This window comes from Pinus tabuliformis, chromosome J (assembly GCF_031772625.1).
Source record: "Pinus tabuliformis cultivar Carrire ecotype Pingquan chromosome J, CPIR1, whole genome shotgun sequence".
Taxonomy (NCBI): Eukaryota; Viridiplantae; Streptophyta; class Pinopsida; order Pinales; family Pinaceae; genus Pinus; species Pinus tabuliformis.
Genome location: NC_142295.1, coordinates 497,733,655 through 497,751,997, shown reverse-complemented (window position 1 = coordinate 497,751,997; position 18,343 = coordinate 497,733,655). Strand labels below are relative to the sequence as shown.

The following is an 18,343-nucleotide window of genomic DNA, read 5'->3' as shown; positions in this document are numbered from 1 at the left end:
ACTATTTTGGGAGTTGGCTCTGATACCATGTCAGGTCAGGCAGTAACTCCTCAAAGCAAAATTGATTCACATATCTTATTCCTTCAGGTAGGTCTTGATTATATACATGAGGGAGAGATTGTTCACTTCATCTCCCGATGACTGTTCATATTACTTATTTATTTATTTACATTATATTCACTCAATCCTGATGATTAGGTGTCAACAAGTTCTTCACAGTTCGATCTCGAGGTTCAAACGAAAGATTTCAAGGTGGTCTCCAGGCAAGACAAAGAAGCCAAAAAACGAGGTTGCAAGAGAAACAAGGCACTAATCCGAGAAGATGGTGAAAAATTAGTCAACTCAGGGAAAGTAATGCAAATTTCAGAGGCATTTTCCCCCCTTGAAATATTTAATCTTCAAAGAGTTTCTATTTAGTCATGTTTATCGTAGACATTTTCTGATTGTATGTTATTGGTAGTGTCTACGAAAATCTATTTAGTCATGTTTATATTGATTTCGGTGGATATTGGTGGCCACCCGCCTATTCCACTTGGACTCCCACCATTGTTTCTTCTGGTTTCCTTAATTGTAGCATAGTTTACTATTTTTGGAACTTTTTCAGGTACTAAACTTATGGAGTTGTTTTGAGACCCTAAATGATGTTTTCTTAGAAAACAAGCATAGTCGAAAGTTGTAGTCCTCAGATAAATCTTTCTAACGAGGTATCATACGCGTCAAACGGAGATCATATGCCAAAGTACGACCTCGGGAAGTTGATGTACCAATTTACCCCAACGAGGCCCACAGAGTTTTGGCACTTCATCTCCTAGGGTTAGGTTTTTGGATGTTTAGGGTTTTCCATTTGTTTCTCAATAATAAATAGGCTTTTGAGTCTCATTGTAAAACAGTTCAGAAGGCATGTAATTATCACTTCTCTTCTCAGAGATAAGTTACCATCGCTTAAGCTAGTTTATTTCCATTCTGCATGTAAACCACTTTTAGTACTTTGTTATTAATAAATTGAAGTTATGTTTTCGTTGTATCTCTATGTTTCTATTTATATCTATATCTCATTTCATTCCTTCATAAATCTGAATTATATATATATATATATATAGCAAATTCATGGAAAAATCATATTGAATTTGAAAATGAATTTAAAAAATAAATGTATTAACTTTAACTTAACCTCCTTGGATGGGGTGAGTAAGGTGGCAAAAGGGGGTTGGTGGGGGAGTGTGTAGCCACTGCCCCACCAATTCACATGCTATCAGGACGTGTCAACACGCCCCCCTGCCACCCCCATGGAGATCATTTAAGTTGTGCATAATATGCCAACAACCGTCATAGAGCACTAGCTAGTGGGTCTACTAGGCATTCATTACCACAGCGAACAACCTACATGAACAAGCATTTTGGGATATTTGCATTAAATATGCTATGGGCAACAGTGCAATTCCTACGCACCAATATGATCACTATAATCATGTCAATCCATCAACATTCAATGACGGTTCATCAATAATGGACTCATTGATATTCCACATGTGTGGCATAAGGTTTTTCTCAACAAACACGGAGGTGAAGAGCATTATCTTTGGGTGGCCTCGACAATTCATTTTCCTGCTTCCTTCGCTAGGTCTACTCTCGCACTTGATAGGCTACAGTGCATTATCGATGTTACTCTCCATGTCAAGCTTACTAGCTTTTTCAATGGCCTAGCTTTGTTGTCAACCTTATGTCAAGGAAGGAAAGGTTAGCACAACGATGTTGTTTCCTCTTCCCAGACCGAGGAAGGTGCCCATTTGCATGGAACTCTAATTCATCTGAAATTTACTCCTGTGTCATGTCATGTAAGGTTTCACTCCATTGGTCAAGTTGTGTTGACAAAGCAATGACACCCTCCAGGTGAGCCCCCTCTAGAGCCCGGCGGCTGGTATGAGCTTAGGTATGTCTGGATTTATTGGTTTTTTAATTTGAACAGTAATTTTTGGCTTGGTTTCAATTACTCCTCTATAGATGGCTTTGTGAATTCTTTTGCTCAGTCATAAGGAGCTATGATCGGAGATTCAAGGTGTTGTCGGGCTCTTGTCACTCTTGTTGGCTCCAAGGTATTTATTCTCCAACTCAAACTCCTCTCGCTAGCAGACATACCCAAGCACCAAGCTAGGGTTCAAAGAGGAGCTTCCTATTATCAAAAGTGAGGTCGGCTCCAGAGCTCAAACTACAGCTGAGAGCTCAGCCACATATTACAGTGAGTTGGCCCCTTAACCAATCTAAGAAGAAACTAGTCAAGTCAAATGAGAGCTCTCCAGTGAGAATTGTAATCTCATAGATACCCAGGTGCTTGTTGAGGTGACAAATTAAGTTCTCGGTGCTAGTCATATAAAGGGTAAACAAAATCAGTGCATGTATACAGCGGATATCTAGTGGCATCTCAAATTAATCTTGGGCAGAGTGTTGGTAGACCGCAATGACATCAAGAACGATGTTATTTTGTCTTTCAATCAGATACGTTATTTATTGATGGAAATGGATCATAGGCTCACAAGAATTGAGCAACAATTGGGACCTCCTCCTAATCCTAGTTGCTCTTTTGGCAGCGACAAGGAGTCCATACACTGCAAGGCTACAAATTCTTAAAAATAGATATGCATGTGCATCTATTTATTTTCTTTTCATTTCCTTTTATGTTCTCTTGTTTTAGTACCATGTCAAAGAAATGCCACTATGGCCAATTAGACTATCCAATTAGATTGTATTTTACAATTAAAAACTCTCTTCTTACTTTTGAAATTTTAGAACAATTAAAATTTTGTATATGGTATGATTTCCCTAATATTTTTTTGCTTAAAATGTAAATAAAAAAATACTTAAAATATATATATATATATATATATATATATATATATATATATATATATATATATTTCCCCAAAAGACAACATAAATCTTTACTTCATAAAAAACAATAAAAAAAAATTAACTTAATAACCTACCCCAGAAATATCCTTACTCCATTCAATGTGCAAGAACACCCTCCTAACCCACTCAAGCCCATTTTCCAAAAACCCATAAGATAATAACCACTCCACTAATGTTTAATATTTTAATTTGAAATTATGGATACTTCATCATTTAATTTTTGGTTAAAAGTTCATTTATTTTTTCATAGGTATAAGCGTAATATATATTGATACAATTTCAATACCCCTACTCCTACAATTACGTCATTATAAATAAATAAAGTTTAATGTACTTAAATTGAAACTAACCTATTTTGTAAAGAGTTGAACTTTCATTCTTATCAAAAACTTTTGAATCTAGATTTTAAATAATTAACTTATTTTTTTAATAAAAAATATATTTTTATATAATTTAAAATACTCTTAAATTATAAAAATTTATATTTTTAAATAAAATTATTCTAAAATTTTAAATATAATATATTTTAAACAATTAAAACCAAATAAATATAAAAAAAAAATTCATATTAAATTTTAAAAAATAAATCTAATAATTTTAATTTATTAATCTCTCCAAAAATATTTTTACTCTATGTTGTACCTATTTCTGGTAGGCAGTCTTTGGCTGCAAAAATTACGCCAAGAAACTAACTCAACCAGTCTTTAGGCTCAAGCTCGCTCTTGAACTAGAGGGGATCCCTCAATTGTTACGAGGGTTTGTTTAAAGTTGTTCACTTGTCATTGAACAACAACGTTTGAAGCACAATGGCCAGATTTATGGTTTTAATTGGAGGTGGGCGATCAATGACAATCCCTATTCATATTAAATGCCTCTCTCACAGGGTCCCTTCTGAACATGTCAGCTTCCAGCGTGACAAAATGACTTGATTTGTATAAGAAATTGACAGAAGAATGTAAGGAGATTCCTAATAATTGAGCAGCCAGACTGATTACTTAACAACTAGGAAGATTTGGATGCGTGTAGAAGATTTCTACAGCCCGACAAAACATATTCAAGAGAAAATAGAAGGACAAACAATAACCAATTTCAAAGAGGAGCTAGATCAGATAGACAGTCTGCTATACTAATCTCTTTAAGCAATTATAAATCTGCAAGGAATTTCAGAGAAATTGAAACACAATCTGTTCTTACCCAGGTCTTCTATAATAATTTGAACATGTGTAGAAAATAGATATGGAAACACTGGAAAAACATACAAGAAACACAAAATTCTGTCAAACCAGAGCCATAAGGCTTTCATTAGAATTCTACAAAAGAAGCTATTACATAGTTTAAGAGCCTTGGCATCAAAAACCCACCCTTGTTTTTTACAAATAAAACAATATATAGACTAAATATCCCCTAAACTGTTACAATAATCTTGGAATGAAATTATGAACTGTATATTAAAAATAAATAATATTTCCTTACTAGTTGTAGGAAATCTGGAATTGTTGCAAGTATCTGCCTCGAAATCTGGAGTTGGTTGAATGACCGCTGAAAATCTGCAGAATGATCCTCAATCTGTTGATCTTTTGATGTTCTGAATGCTGATATCTCCATGCCTTTAAAATCTAGCGCTGTTGTTTCCACCATTTGCCTTTCAATTGATATTTATGTGCCTTGAACTTTGTGGTTTGTGAAGTTGTTGCTAAAGATCTGTTTGGAATGCATTTATGTCACTTTTTGACAATGCTTCACTAATTTCAAAATCATAAATGTTTTCAAATATTCCGTGAATAAATTTGGTATTTTTATGAATTTATTAAATAAATTCAAAAAGTATCTCCTCAAATAATAAATTTATGGATAAATTCATCCACTTATTTGAAATTATGTGGTGTTTTTATTTCTCATGTATTTACAAAACTATGTGTGGTTTTGTAAACCCATGTCATGTTTCTTCTTCCCTGTAAAAACTCATTTACTTGCACACTGTAAATTTCCTTTCTGTGAAATTCATTTGGAGATTGAAAAACCATATGTGGTTTTGTAAATCCATGTCTTGTTTTCCGTAGTTGGTATAGTATTTTACTTTGCTCTTTTACTTCCACCTCAACCTGATTTCACACCTGTAACTTGATTTCACCATGCCTGTAAATTATTCTTACTTCTATAACTTTGACTTCAATTTCACATGTATTGACGTAAATATCTTTTTGCTCTCCTCTACATTAATTTCATCAATATATGATTGCAAAGCCTCCCTTTATTCATTTTCATGCACCCAGAATTTATTTTACTTGTAGTTGTAACACATTAACCTCTAATTCCATTTTACCCACTTTGCCTTCCATCGTGAAATAAATTTATTTCATAATAGTATTCCTGCCATATAAAATTCTAATTAATATTGGGTATGGTTTTTGGGCCTCCTCCTTATTGGTAAATGGTTTGGGATTTTAAGCCCCGAATAATTAGAAGAGGGGGCGGGAGTAGGGGTTGGAAGTTTCCAAGGGTGGTTTCTCAAACTGCCCCCCTTATGTTAATGGGAAATGCCCAGGGGGTGCGGGGGGTTGGAAGTTTCCGAGGGTGGTTTCTCAAACTGCCCCGCCATGTTAACGGGAAATGGCCAAGGGGTGCGGGGGGTTGGAAGTTTCCGAGGGTGGTTTCTCAAACTGCTCCCCCATATTAACGGGAAATGGCTAAGGGGTCCGCAATCACTTTTTAATATCTTTTTCCCTCTAATTCCATTTTACCCACTTTGCCTTCCATCGTGAAATAAATTTATTTCATATTAATATTCCCGCCATATAAAATTCTAATTAATCCTGGGTATGGTTTTCAGGCCCCCTTCTTAGTGGTAAATGGTGAAGCACAATAACTAGAAGCTAGGGGTTCGCAGTTTCGAGGGTGGTTTCTGAAAATATTCCCGCCATATAAAATTCTAATTAATACTGGGTATGGTTTTCAGGCCCCTTCTTAGTGGTAAATGGTGAAGCAGAATAACTAGAAGCTGGGGGTTCGCAGTTTCAAGGGTGGTTTTCAGGCCCCCTTCTTAGTGGTAAATGGTGAAGCAGAATAACTAGAGGCTGGAAGTTCGCAGTTTCAAGGGTGGTTTCTGAAACTGTCGCCCCGCCCCCCTCCCTATGTTAACGGGAAATGGCCAAGGGGTCCGAAAAGCGGAATAACTAGAAGCGAGGGGTTGGCACTTTCGAGGGTGGTTTCTGAAAGTGCCTCCCCCCACCCCCGTGATAGCCAAGGGGTCCGAAATCACTTTTTAAACATTGGATTAAATTACCATATCTCGAGGCATGAAAGATAAGGCTGAGTTTAATTAGTGAAATGTGTGGTGGGCCATAGGCTTTGACTCTTTAGCTTTGAGTGCGTTTATGATTAGGATTAAATTTTATTTTTTATAATATAATTTTAATTTTAAATAAATATTTTTATAAAAATTAAAATAATTTTTAAAACTAAAATTATTATATATAAAAAATAAATAAATCATTTAAAAGCATAAAATTTATATGTGCCCTTAGTGTTTCACACTGAAAATTGCCTAAATATGTTACAACACTCCATTCAAAGTGAATTCCATACACAACAACACCCTTCTAAACCACTAGTGCCAATTTTCCAAACCTGGAATAACAATTTTCATTATTAAAGTTCAATATTTTATTTCTAAAATATAGATATTTCATTCTTTCATTTTAAAATATAAATTTATTCTTTCTTTATTTATTTATATATAATTTTAATACTTTGTAGGTATATTATTTTTAGTCATAGTCTAATAATTATGTTTTTTTTCCTTGAAAGTTATGGAAACTCTGGGCATATTTTGAAAAAAATTGACTGGGATTTTTGTAAATCCAAGTAAAAGCTGTCAAAATTCATAATTTTATAACAATTTTCATTATTAAAGTTCAATATTTTATTTCTAAAATATAAATATTTCATCCTTTCATTTTAAAATATAAATTTATTCTTTCTTTATTTATTTATATATAATTTTAATACTTTGTAGGTATATTATTTTTAGTCATAGTCTAATAATTATGTTTTTTTTCCCTGAAAGTTATGGAAACTCTGGGCATATTTTGAAAAAAATTGGCTGGGGTTTTTGTAAATCCAAGTAAAAGCTGTCAAAATTCATAATTTTAGGTGTTTTAGACGTTTTTTATGGTGCTGAATCCGTTTCCACCATCAAAAACATGACTCAAACACTATTTCTACAAGTTTTTTTTGAAATTTTTTGGCCCGGATCCGTTTCCACCATCAAAAACATGATTCAAACACAGCTTCTATAAGATTTTTTGAAATTTTTTTATCCGAACATGATTCAAACACAGCTTCTATAAGATTTTTTGAAATTTTTTTATCCGGATTCCGGCCACTTTTAACTGTTCGGGAAATTCCTTCGCCTTCCATCCACTTTTGGCCTCCTCTCTATAGACCTCCATAAACGACTCTTTTTTTTTTTTTTTTTTGTAAATATTTGATTTGCTTAATATAATCCACTTTATAAAAGGTAAATTTTCATTCTTTATATATATTTATATATATAATTTTAATTTTGATTTTAATAACGTGTAATTATATTATTATTATGTGAATGTTTGATTTACTTAATATAGTCGAGTCGACTTTATAAGGAGGTGAACTTCATTCTTTATTATACTCTTATGTAAATAAATTTTAATACCCTGCACTTATATTATCATTATTTGTAAATACAGTTTGATTTACCTAATAATAAATATAGTCGACTTCATTCTCATCAAAAACGGTCGACTATTAATTTTGAATTAACTTGCGTTTCAAGTGAAAATATTTTAAGTTTTAAATATATTATATTTTGAATAATTAAAATTAAATAAATACAAATATTATATTTAATAAATAATATAAAATATAAATATTTATATTTATTAAATAATATATAAAACCCATGGGATGAAACTCGCAAATTTAATGAAATTTTTAAAAGAATTTAAAAAAACAAATTTATTAACTCTTGAGTTAACTTATTATTCTACCCCTGAAAATATCTTTACTGCCTGCAAACTGCATATCTTTACTCCCTTCAAACTGCATGCCCTGGCCACAAAACCCTTCTAAACCACTGGAACTCATTTTCCAAGAACCCATGGGATAACAACCACTCCACTGGATTCATCTGCCTCAGAGTTGATGCAGAAATTTTGCGACCCATTTTTCAAGAACTCATGGGATAACAACCACACCTGCCTCAGAGTTGAGTGGATTCATCTGCCTCAGAGTTGATGCAGAAATTTTGCAACCCATTTTTCAAGAACTCATGGGATAACAACCACACCTGCCTCAGAGTTGATACAGAAATTTTGCAACCCATTTTTCAAGAACTCACGGGATAACAACCACACCTGCCTCAGAGTTGATACAACTATTTCGCATTTTTCCAACACAAAAATCCATCACTGTTAGACCTTCATTTGTCAGAATTTTTATCTTGGCAAGTTAACAAGCCTATTTTGTGAAAATGGCTTATTTTTTAGTTACATCCTGTGTCAGAGAAAGAGTTATATCCTGTGGCTGTTCTTTCTCTGGGTAGACTACCAAATGTAAACCATTCTTCGAGTGCACAAAGAAGACTCTTCTGACAACCTAGGCAAAAATTCAAATACCCCTGCATCCAACGGCAATTTGGTTGCCCTTTCTTCATCAAGGGAGGATGGGGTGGTCTTACATGATGGCGGGATTATTATCCATTATCTATGTCCAATATATATCTATAAATTATTTAGAGTTAGACTATTCCCATTCTGTGGGCCAAGATACGATGACCACCATCCTTATTTAGATAACTCTCTTCCTTAGCAATCATGGTTGGCAAAGATGTTGACCTGTTGATCATACAAATAGAGCGCAATTAAAAGGCATTGCTATCTTCTTATTGATAAAGTGGTATTTATGTATTTCTAAATATGCTGTTTGGAGTTTTGCAATAATGTATATGCTGTTTGGACTCTTATAATAATTCAAACAAGTGTGAAAAAGCTCTCTGATTTCCCTGGCAAACGTCCCTAAATAGTACTCGTACAATGGCCCTACAGTCCTAGGGATGCCTTCCTGTTGAGCATATAGACCGTAACCACAATGATTGTCTTCATATGACTTTCACTGCTCAATGTATGTCTCCCTTCCTGGGATTGCCGTACAGTAGCACCATGTAATGGTGTTCAGTCCATATGATCCAAGTATGGACGGCTGCTAAAGCCAAATAAGGTATGTATTTATTGTTTGCACAACTCATTTATAATTTGCTAAAGCAGAGTTCTTTAAGTACGGTTTCCGTGCTTTGGTTAGTTACTTGGCCGATCTCTTCAACCATGTAGTCCGTGAAAGTTTTCCATCGACATGGGCACACCACATCATCTATCCGATCCACAAATCAGGTTCCAACTCAAATCCCAATAACTACAGAACGATCATGGTGGGTCACACGTTCTCAAAGTTGTATGCTACTGTTCTACATAGAAAGCTCTCCAGTGACCTTGAGCAGAGACAACTTGGGGACAGGCAGGTTTTCGACCGGATCATCAGACCATTGACCACATCTTCACCCTTCGCGTCGTGATTGAGGAGGCGCAACACCGCTCTTCGAAAGTCCCGTGTTGTTTCGTATATTTTCGGAAAGCTTTTGACTCCGTTCTGAGGGATGCCTTGCTCCAGAGACTTGGAGATATTGGCATCTCTGCAACCCTATTGATCGCTATTATGTTCCTATATGAGTCCGTTGGTCGTCTTCACACAGCCCATGGGATGTCTGATTTCATTCAAAGCACTATTGGGGTTAAACAGGGTTGTCCACTGTCCCCTACCCTGTTTGGTATCTATATTGATGAGTTGGAAGCATTTCTACACGAGCATAACCAGGACACTGATGGCTGCCTTCTTCACCAAATTCTGATATCTATTCTACTCTTTGTTGACGATGTGGTCCTCCTCTCCTCATCCCCAGAAGGATTACAGAAGCTGTTGGATGCCTTAACTCTGTTTTGTGACCATCGACGGTTGACGGTCAACCTAGGTAAAACCAAGGTTATGATCTTCAATGGGGTGAAGAAAACATCAAACCTTCACTTTCTATTCAGAGGGGAGGAGATTGAGATCACCAGCACGTATACTTACTTGGGGGTGCAATTCTCAGGTCCCCGCTTCAGTTTGCGACCAGCGCTTCACCCTGAGATCAACAAAGGATATGGATCCTTGGCCCTTCTTGAAAGACAGTGCTTTCAACATCACTTCCAGGACATCTCGTTCAAGATAAGCCTCATGGACACCTTGATTTGTCCCACTATTCTATATGGCTCAGAGAGAGTCCAGATTCTTCTTCTCTGCCGCATCATTAGGTGCAAACTGATAGTGCCACAACACATCATCCTTGTAGAGTTTGAAGCTCATCCCTTTCGGCTTGAGACGGTCTTCAGATTGGTTTCATTCTTGCATCATGTCCAAGGCTTGGCAGACTCGATAAAGAGTAGGGACCATTATCCTTACTTGGCATATTGCTCTTTTGAGACTATTGCCCATTCTACTCCCTCAGGCCGAGCCAGATGTTGGTTTACATGAGTTTTGAACCTCTGAGAGTCAGTGGGAATTCAGTTGGATCGTCTCCCTCCTTTCAGATATTCCTTAGATGCTCCTGGTCACCTTTTACCTACTAGACAGGAGCTAAACAAGATCATCAGGGAGGACATCTACAAGCAGTGCCACAGCACATCATCCTTGCAGAGTTTGGAGCTCCGCCCTTTCAGCTTGAGATGGTCTTCAAATTGGTTTCATTCTTGCATCATGTCCAGCGCTTGGCAGACTCGATAAAAAGTAGGGACCGTTATCCTTACTTGGCATATTGCTCTTCTGAGACTATTGCCCGTTCTACTCCCTCAGAGCGAGCCAGATGTTGGTTTACAAGAGTTTCAAACCTCTTAAAATCAGTGGGAATTCAGTTGGATCGTCTCCCTCCCTTTAGATATTCCTTAGATGCTCATGGTCACCTTTTACCTACTAGGCAGGAGCTAAACAAGATCAACAGGGAGGACATCTACATGTAGCGCATCCAAGTCACCTGGGTCAATCCTCCAAGAGGGTTGTGCCCAAAGATGGCCTTCTACGCTGAGCACTTGGAGTTGAGAGACGAGGTCATTGTTCGACCCCAGTATACATTTCAGGATGCATGCTCTTCACATTCCTCTAGGCCAGTTCAGAGTAGGTTCTCATAGACTTCGAATAGAAACAGACCACCAGGTGGATATACTAGACAGACTCTGCTAGGTATGTCATTTAGAGGAAGTAGAGACCGAGGTGCACTTCATCCTTGGTTGTCCTATCTACTACGAGATCAGAGGAAGGTTTCATTGCTTGTTCAGAGATTCTCGGACCCTCGCTGACTTTTTCAAGTACCCCGGTCAAAGATGTTTGGCCCTATATATGCAGGAGGCTCTTAGGTTCTGAGCGCATATTCTTCAGCCTCCCATCAGACCAGACCCCACACAGAGAATCATGACATTTTTCAGGGAACTACTTTCAGACAAGGGCACCAAGAGATCGATTGATACCAGTACATATCCAGACTCCATATCAGTGAGGATCTGTGGGACTTCACCTTGCCACACGAAATCTCAGCATCAGTTCTGTCTCATATCCGTTCCTGGGAGACAAACTAGGTCCTCCAGTGTTCAGCAGCATGTGAACCCCCCCCAAGGATACGATTTAGTGGACAGTCTACACTTGCCATCAGCGCTGCATTGGGCCAACAGAGTTTGTTGAATATCTTCGATGTTATTCGTTCAGCCTCAAATGTTAGGAGAGATGGGTCTGATCCTCAGACCTATTAGCTCCTGGATCTTCTCCGCTAGAGCCAAATGTTGATTTACTTCATGCATTGTATCTTTTATAGGAGACCGTTTGATTTTCCCGCTTTGTATATACTTCAGCATACTCAACAATCTCTTTGACCTACTTTGTGGTCATTAGTTGGACATAAATATAATTATCTAATCTCATCTTATCTATACTTCTTTTCCTCCAAGTATTCAATCTTAACCGTGTAAGTGCTCCATTGTTCAGCAGCATGTGAACCCCCCCCCAAGGATACGATTTAGTGGACAGTCTACACTTGCCATCAGCGCTTCATTGGGCCAACAGAGTTTGTTGAATTTCTTCGATGTTATTCGTTCAGCCTCAGATGTTAGGAGAGATGGGTCTGATTCTCAGACCTATTAGCTCCTGGATCTTCTCCGCTAGAGCCAGATGTTGATTTACTTCATGCATTGTATCTTTGATTTACTTCATGCATTGTATCTTTTATAGGAGACCGTTTGATTTTCCCGCTTTGTATATACTTCAGCATACTCAACAATCTCTTTGACCTACTTTGTGGTCATTAGTTGGACATAAATATAATTATCTAATCTCATCTTATCTATACTTCTTTTCCTCCAAGTATTCAATCTTAACCGTGTAAGTGCTCCAGTAATTTGACTACTGAATAGTCAACTGGAACTGATGATGTCTGCTCTAAAATTACACTCTCAGGTAGCAAGCTTTTGAATGATCAACTGAAACTGATAATGCCAGTTCTAAAATTACACTCAGGTAACGCTTGCCCTTTTTGTCTGCATAGCATTGTGGTAATTGGAAAAAGGCACTATATCCAACCTTTCACCGCGGCTCTACCTCCTCTTTACCTTTTTCCTGTACTGGTTTTTGAGTGGGTTAGTGGACATGACTAAGTTGCATAATAAACTCTTTTTACACACCAGTGGTTTGTGTCGTTTATCTGATGAAACTCTTTTTACATAGGCTGGTTTGTGTGGTTAATTTTTATCAGATCACTGGTTCAAATTTCATGGGGAAGGGTTGATGATAGAAGCTGGTTGTGGGGTTAAAAACTGCCCCACAAGGCGTCCAGGCTCGATTGAGCTTCACACAATCCTGGTAACAACATCCCACAAGTGGACAGATCATTCTTCTATCCAACATTAGGGCTGGCCCAACATACACTCAATCTAATTCGAAAACAAAAAACAAAAAACAAATTATTTGTACACTTCATCTACTACAAGTGCCAAGATCAACTTTTTGTGCCTTTCATCTATACAATTACCATGATCAACTTTTTTTCCATGCATTACCATTGAGAACCACCTCTGTCCATGCTCAAGGTAGAAACTCTGAATCTACCTGAACATTTCAAATTAATAGTGAACTCCAATATTTGCTCTGCACTCTCTAATTTCTTTTCATAGAACCATGTGACGTATGGAGCAAGGTTTAATAAACGCAATAACCATGTCACCTAAGTTTGAATAAAAACATAAAAGAGATTGAAACAATTTTCCCATAAGAACCAAATGAAACACTTTAGTAACTTTAATTAGACATCACAAATTGTAAAATATGATAAGGGGTTCTTCAGTGTGTCGAAGACTGAATAAGAGATGAACAAGGAATATACACAATGCCTCTTTACAACTTGAAAAGGTCCTCGTGAAAACTTGTAACTTCCAGTTTTGAAGAACATACAAATGCACTTTCAGGGCTGCTCTCATGTAAAATGACTAGAGATCAAATAATTAGAGAGACAGAGTATGGCATACATTGCAGCTCGGTTCATAACAAAGTATACGATATTCACGGCATAAATACATAATGATAAGGATTAGATGCTAAGTATTTGGACTTCGTCATGTTAATAGATGCTAAGATTACTGAATTATTATTCTCACACTGGGTAACTCTGTCGTATTGCATGATTGTTAAGGACTCGACTTTGACGCATGCCAAGGCTTTGACCTTGCCAAATAGCAGATTAATACCATGAATTATGATTCAGACTTTGACAAAAGTGTAACAGACTTCCATTATTTTACTTCAACTGCTTCCATAAATACAACTTTGATCATCCCACCGCTCACTGTGAAACCTAAAATACTAGTAAAACATGCAACAAATGGATATTGATAGTGGATATAATCTGAGCAAAAATATCCCAAATCAGGAAATAGGCTCCCTGAACTTAGGAAGTGAGATGGTTCAACCTCCAGAATCCTAGTAGGTGCAAAGTCGCATGCTCCTTATGTTTAGGAAGGGATTAACCTTATGACGGTAACCATGGGACTCATTTCCTGGGAACAAGGCCTAGCATCTCACACCTTTGGATGATATAACATAATATATCAAGCAAACATCGCTTTAATTTCAGAAAGATAATTGATCTCATCTTAATTGCAGAAACTAAACCTAAAGGCGAGAAAGACAATCACTTAAACAAAAATCGAAGATGCTACTGTGGCATACTTGCTATGTTTCGCTGGGAATTAACCTTGTGACAGTAACCACAGGACTCATTTTCCCTGGCAACAAGGTCTGGCATCTCACACTTCAGGATGATTTAACATAATCTAAGTGAAATATATCAATGCAAACACCACATTAACTTCAGAAAGATAACTGATCTCATTTTAACGGTAGAAACTAAATCTGAAGGTGAGAAGGACAATCACTTGAACAAAGATCAAAAACGCCATTGTCGCATGCCTGTTATGTTTAGCAGGGGATTAACCTTGTAACAGCAACCATAGGACTCATTTTCCCTGGGAACAAGGCCTAGCAGCTTACACTTAAGATGATATAAGATAATAATTTTCCAGAACATTAAAGTAATTATATCAAAGGCAAAATCACATTAACTTCAGAAAGATAACTGATCTCATTATGCAATTGCATGCCCATTAAGTTTAGCAGTGGATTAGAACCTTGTAACAATAGCCACGACTCAATTTCTCTAGGAACAAGGCCTAGCAGCTCACACCTTAAGATGATATAAGATAATTTCCAAAACATTAGTGAAATATTTCGAAGTAAACATCACATTAACTTCAGAAAGATAACTGATCTCATTTAATTGCAGAAACTCAGCCTAAAGGTAAAAAAGACAAGCCTTTAAACACCGATGGAAACGTCATTCTTAAACCTCAGCAATTCAAACAAGAAAACAAAATTTTAACTGGAATTACAACACGAATTTTTTTTTATGTTTCAGATTACAACACGCCCTAGATTTCTGAAAGCTATTGTTAAGAGAGCCATCCGATGCTAAAGAGGATGTCCATACATAGTGCTTAACATTGCGAACTCGAAACGAGTTGAACACAGAACCTTGTTTCATGAAATGTACCATCATATTTTTGTAATTATTTGTAATGTATGAGATGCTGACTTCCAAAATCCACCAGCTGCCAAATACTCGGTTCAAGAATCCCGGTTTACAGCAGTATCTGTTTCCACAAGTACAAAGCCCTGAACTGCCAAGATCATCCTTAAATCAAACCAGCTCATCGTGAACCTTTTCCCTTAGCAAGAAACTTGGTACTGCAGCAGAGTCTGCTTACAATGTATTGTTACCTTGATCTTTAGTTTCGATTCTTGGTATCAGTAAAATCAGTATATCTCCGATCTATACAGTTCCATAAATCCATGATCTCCTTCTGATGATACATTATAGGTCATCAAGGATATTTTTCTTGAATGAGAAGGTAAATAACAATAACTTTAACACGGAGACCCTGTTCATATCAGTTAAAACCCTCATAGAGTTTCTGGAGCCTTAGAAGGAATTCATCTCAAGGAGATAAGTTCGTCTTCGGACGAGAAGGCTAGCCGCGGTCTTGAAAGGCTCGTCGAAAGCACCGGCAACAAATGCATCGCTTTCTTTTCGCACCGGCTGGTCACTGGGTCGAATCGCAACGAGAGTTGCGCCCTTCAAAGCCATGCCACCGGGAAGCTCAAGATAAGGAGCGTACCACAATTTCATGTTGAGGGCAGGAACCTGGGTCCGGTTTGAAGAAGCCGAAGCGGCAAGGGGTTTATCGCGAAGCTCCTGTAACTGATTTTTGCCCATACAGAGAACGCCCTGGGCATCAGAATCGGTGAGAACGAGGCTCTGCAAGGTAGGGTGATCTGAAATTATCTGCTGTAAAAGAAAGTGCCTGGCAGATGCGGCTATCAGGGAACTGATAGTCCACACAACCCTAAGCTTCAAACCCCCGTTGGTGTAAAAAGACTCGGGAATACTCCCACTCTCATCCCCTGCATGGGAAAGGGTTTCGTCACTTGAAGAACAGGTCCCCGAGGGTTTAACAGAGGTTTCCTTGCCATTTCTTATAATAGCAGAAGCGCCGAGAATAACGCAGCTTTCTAAAGTGCTCCCGAATTCGGCCTTCCATTTGAGCAAAACCCCGTCTTCGATCCCGAGTTCGCCCCCAGGCAACTCAATCCGAAGCTTCTGAATCTCCTTAAAATTCCTCAGAACCTCGCTGGGCGAATGATGAGAAACCTCATCCAGAGCCGCCGCCGCCGCCGCCTTCTTCGGATTCACAAGAAGATGATGCAGCGCCTGCAAGGGTTTCACGATGCTGCCCACAACGAAGCGCAACAGGTGGGTGAGTATTCCCTTCCCCTTCACATTAAGGCCGCCGCCATCTTCACCCGATATGACGCAATCGACCTTCACCACCACGTTTTCCACCTGCGGCACCAGAGCATTGAACCTCCGCGACACAACGCAGCATCGCCCCAGCGCCTTTATGTCCCCCACTCTGTTCAATATGCACAGCACCACCGCGTCCGAGAGGCGCTCGAACTGCTCCTCCTCATCCTCCGCCGCCGCCGCCGCAGCCACATCCACCACTATCTCCTCCGCCGCTAGGGTCAATTCCAGATGCATTTCTGCAAACCCTAAGAAACAAACCCCTGTTCTCAACACAAACAGCACAAAACCCCCCAGTCTCCCATCCTGCACTCCCTTGTATATGATAAAGATCTGATACCCGTGTAATACCCACTGTTGCTTAATGCTTCTCCGATCTGGTTATGGCGATGGCGATGGCGATGGGGAGCAGTGCACCTATACTTATTTGAAGGTGTCAAGCATATCCAGTCTGGACCCCTCTACCTTCCAACCACCCAATGGAAATAGGAAAAAACACATAACAATACTATCACCTAATCCCGTCCGCTCGCACACGGAGAAAGAAAGGGAAAGGGAAAGAGCGTCGGCTAAGTGTGGAGTCCAACCAACAGAAAAACGACTCTCCATTTCAACGCCTAGCCAACTGATCCTGACCCTCCATCCCTAAATCCCACCGGCACGCCATCATTCTTTCTTTTAATTAATTAAATAAATATTTTGGTAGTTAATTTTTTTTGATAATCTAATTAGTTTTTTTGGGTAATCTATTTAGTCACGTATTTGTTGAGAAGGTGGGGCGCGCTTTTTGCAAGGTTTTACAAAGAAATGGCCAAATAAATCAATCTAGTAAAAATATAAAAAACAATTTATCTCATAAACTATATAGCCACAAGAAAAATGTCAAATAAATTAATGAAATAAAAAATACGCAATAAATCAACCAAATAAAAAAATAATAAACGATCTATCCCACAAACTATATTTAACCTGGTTAAAATATTTTTTTTTTCCAATTTATACTCCAAAATACTTAATTAATCAATTTGTGCTGCAAAATATTCCAATGCTCCTCGCCTCATCATCATTCCATGGGCAGCTTGTCATCACGGATTTCTCTCTGTAAGAATATTCTTCACCTCATCCCTGGTGGGTGGGTGGTGCGTGCTGCATTCCAACTTTCTCATGACAAAAGCAAACCCCGTAATCACACCATGGTCATGATTTTGAAGGTTTGATCACCATCATTTAAAATTTAATTACAGTTGGGATTGTGACTGGAAATTTGACATTTTATTTAATTGATATAATTGATATATTGTTGGATTCTGGTAATAAAATGAAAGTTTGTTACACGATTAGATAACACTTTTTGAATTGAAGTTGGGTCGGATTTGGTAGAATGATATAAGTTTATATTTTTATTAATGATATAAGTGAAAAAAGATTTGGATCTGGAATATGTTTTAAAAATGTTTTTGTCTGGTTAAGTGTTTTTTTTATGGACTTAAAGAAACAGGTTAACAGTGCAACACCCGGGTTATTCCAAGTGGCGTGGTTCTCAAGGGTTTTGAGGATTCCAAGTGGCATGGTTCTCAAGGGTTTTGAGTCAGTCTACTTTCATGGTTATCCTTATTGCTGGTTTGACAACTAAGTTATGATAGGTGTTCCCACTTGTTGAAAAAAAGTGAAAGAAATAAATTATGGATAGGACAAAACGACAAATGGATCCAAAAATAGAATATTTACCACAATGTTTGTCTCACAAATAGCAAGGAATTAAAGAGTTTTGTTATAGAGAAGCTTTTTAAGCTTATATAGGGAAAAAGGTTGGCTAGAAAGAAAAAGTACTATGTTCAAATTCAACCCCACTTGTGATCTCAAACAAAATAGCACATTGGAGCTATTATTCGGTGGAGAGCAAAGATTCTTATT

General features: G+C 37.6%; 1 pseudogene; it reads right to left on the bottom strand.

The window, feature by feature from the left end:
• Window positions 1–15,306: 15,306 nt before the first annotated feature.
• On the bottom strand, window positions 15,307–17,038 carry LOC149227967 (F-box protein At5g46170 pseudogene; annotated as a pseudogene).
• Between the last annotated feature and the right edge of the window lie 1,305 nt (window positions 17,039–18,343).